Source organism: Salminus brasiliensis, chromosome 10 (assembly GCF_030463535.1).
Source record: "Salminus brasiliensis chromosome 10, fSalBra1.hap2, whole genome shotgun sequence".
NCBI classification, from domain to species: Eukaryota; Metazoa; Chordata; class Actinopteri; order Characiformes; family Bryconidae; genus Salminus; species Salminus brasiliensis.
In genome coordinates, this window is record NC_132887.1 from 37,892,474 (window position 1) to 37,896,332 (window position 3,859).

Sequence of the window (3,859 nt, forward strand, 5' to 3'; positions counted from 1 at the left end):
GCCTGCCTTACAGCTGCCGGTTAACAGTTTTGACGTTGAGCTGTTAGTGTGGTCTTCCACGTTACTTTAATCCAACAATGTTCTCAGCTTTTAGTGTCGTAAAGTAGCATCCCCAACCGCTAATTGATCTGGATAGTGAGTATCGGAGTTTTAGGTTTGTTCTGAGGTTTAAATATATCTGCTATATATATTATATATAGCGTATATATATATAGTATATATAGATATATAACTGCTGTGGAAACAACCAATGTATTTATTTGCACCTAGGCAAAACTACTCTATAGTATATTTTATAATATATATTTTTTATGACCTCTCCGTACAGAGAATCAGTGTGCTTTGGGTAAAATAACAGGGTGGTAAATAGGCTGGTAGTCATTTGAACGTGTATAATAACTTACTCATTATTGAAACACACTCAAAATATTGATATTTACAGTGCTGTAGAACACTGATACACCATTTCCAAACATTTTGTATTTGAAACGCTGTAAACATAAAATATGATCAAATATATGAATGCATATGAAATGTCACATTTCATTCCACAAACATTCCATTCGATTCCAGATGTGCTTCTTAAATCTTAAATAATCCACATGTATATATTCGATTCTATAACGTACATTCTGCAAGCAAGTTTTTTTCCTCCTCCCCCAGGTCAGTGTGTTTTATTCTATAAAAAAATATAACAGGGTGGTAAAAAGACTGGTAGATACAATATTATATACTTGTGTATAATAACTTACACATGATTGAAATACATTATTATTATTATTATTATACATAGTGCTATAGAAGACTGCTACTCCACATCCAGACGTTTTATATTAAGTCTTTTTATATTAAAATTTATATTAAGAAACAGTAAACATACAATGTGATTAAAAAACAAAACAGAAAAAATACATAATATATATATATATATATATATATATATATATATATATATATATATGTTTAATCACATTGTATGTTTATGGTTTCATATGTGTATATATATATATATATATATATATATATATTCAGGTCAATTGCGGTCATATATAAGTATGTATATGTACATACACACATATATATACACACACATATATATATATATATACATACACATACATATATTCCATTACATTCCAGATGTGCTTCTTTATCTTAAAAAACGTATGAAAAAAGTATGTTCTATAACATGAATTATCTGCAAGTCATCTCTTATTGTTTTTTATTTGTATTTTTTCATGACTCCTTTGTAAAAGGAAAATCAATGTTTTTTTTCTAAATAAGATACAATAACAGGGTGGTAAATAGGCTGGTAGTTATAGAGTATTATAAACCTGAAAGTGTAGAATAACTTACTCATTTTTTCTTACTTAAAAATGTATATATTTATGGTGCTATAAAACACTGATACACAGCTTCTAGACTTTTTATATTTGAAACAGTAAAACATACAATATGATCAAATATAGAAATGTCACAAACTCCCTATTCCATTCCAGATGTGCTATTTCAATAATCCATATGTATATCCATATGCAAGCAGTCTCTTATTAGTGTTTATTTCCCCCCTACGATGCCTCTGTAAATAGATCAACAGTGTGTCTGTATGACATCTGAGCTTTTTGTACCTCAACCAACATAAACACTCAGTAAATCTGCTCTACTCTCCATTTCAGTCCTCAGGGTCTTCACGCTGCAGTTCTGAGCTGTCCCTGCTCATCGTTGTCTCATTCAAATCATGGAAAATGATGTTGAATCAGGTGCGGTAGAGCAGGAGTCCCCGAGGAGTGTGACAGAAAGTCACCCATATGCAATAAATGAGTCATTCAGGGCTGGGGGGGCGCAGAATTGGCAGCATGTGTGAGTGTGTTTGTGTAAGAGTGTGGAGCTGAGGGGTGTTTGGGTCCACGCCACAGACTCCTCAGGTAGCTGTGATTTCATTAGCATGTCTCCGTCTCCCCTCACAGCTGGTGACATTTACGCACCCAGAAACGGCACTCACTCGGCTCACTGAGACCTCATGCTGCAGAGACCAGTGGTGTGGGCCTTCTAGTTTGGCTCATTCACTGGACCAGGGATGGGAGGGTGGTTTGAAGGTTCTCACACTGTAACCGTGAAAAACGCGCTGAGATGACGGTGCTGACTCGGGCTTGTGAAAGCCGAGTCTAGACGATGACGACTGCCGTGGGACACAGGCCTAATCTCGCCACATGGAAAGCTGACCGCAGTTGACCGTGTTCAGGGACAGCTAAACCTTGGACTGAACTACGGAAAGCAGAACTACTCCGTGCATCAGGCCATCCTCCCTCTCCACTTCTCCACTTCTGGAGAAGACCCTCCATCACCTTAGGCATGTCTCAGTATCTTGGGATCTGCCATAAAGCCTAAGATGAACAGACACTTGCTTTCTGAACGTCTACCAGGTAGAATGCTCCTGAAGCTGGATTCAGGTCAGCAGGACTCAGAGACCTGGGGTCTAGTCTGCTTTTAGCTGCTGAAGCTGTAAAATACCTAGAAAAACATCCCGGCCCAGACCTAGTTCGTTGAATTTGGGTCAGTATGATGCAATTCAGAATCACAGGCCATGAATAGATCCGAATTGAGGTTATTCTGCAGTATTACAGATACCAGTACGTTGCATGCGTTGAAGGTGCACTAGGGCCTGGCTGATATATACAAATACAGTATACATCCACAAACTTGCATACAATCAGCAAGGAGTCACCCAGAATTTATTAAAAAGAAGTACTGCCGAAATAATTGGACTCTCTGGAGCAGATCAGTATAAACCTATTGGCACTTTGTCTGAAGTCAGGTGTGGGCTAGAGGGGTCCGAGCATTGAGCTGTGTTTTCTGGAATGATGGTGGTGATGCCCGATCCAATACTTTTGGGAAGAGCTGTAGAGTTGGGGGATCTTGACCTTACTAATGCTCTTGTCGCTGAATGCAATCAAATTCTCACAGCAATGCTTCTTCAAAATCTAATGGAAAGCTTTCTTTCCTGGACAGTAGAGGCAGTTACTCTACTGGTGGCTCAGTGATTGGAGCTCCGGGCTGTTGATGACAGGATTTCGGGTTTAATACCCAGGCTTAGCAAGCTGCCACTGTTGGGGCCCTTGAGCAAGGCCCTTCACCCTCTCTGCCCCCCCCATGCGCTGGAGTTGGCTGCCCACCGCTCTGGGTGTGTGTTTGTGCTCACTGCCCCTAGTTCACTATTGTGTGTGTGTGTGTGTGTGTGTTCACTACCACAGATGGGTCAAATGCAAAGGACACATTTTGCTGTACAGTGACAGATACATGCACCTTTACCTTTTACAACAAAAGCAGGATCAACTCTTTTTTTTACCCTTGATTTTTAAAGAAATAATAATAATAAGAATAAATAATAATAATTATTTTTTTTTGTATTGACCATGATTCCATTCATACAAGCATTAAAAGTGGAGCTCATCCAAGAGGGTAAATACTTTTTACAGGCCCTGTAGGTGACTGCTAAGATTGCTAGGATCTTGACAGGATGTAAACATACGTACGTGCTGTTAGTAGTTTTAGTTAGTAGTTTCAATTCTCATCATGCCTCACACCTTTACTTCCCCACCCTTATGTCACCAGGTCGGCCCCAAGGTCAACTGTTCTTATACATGGTCAACAGGTGCTTTCCTTCGGACGAGATTAGATGATGGTGCGATGATGAAAGGAACGTCATTGTCCGGTCCTCACATCATATGTTAACCCTACAAGCCCCTACAAGCTTCTTTCTGGAGGCCTTGGAGAGCTCGCTGGATCTTCACCGAGATCAATCCAGAGCAGACCAGACCAAACATCTGAGGTTTCAATAAGACAGACACCTCCAGAACCC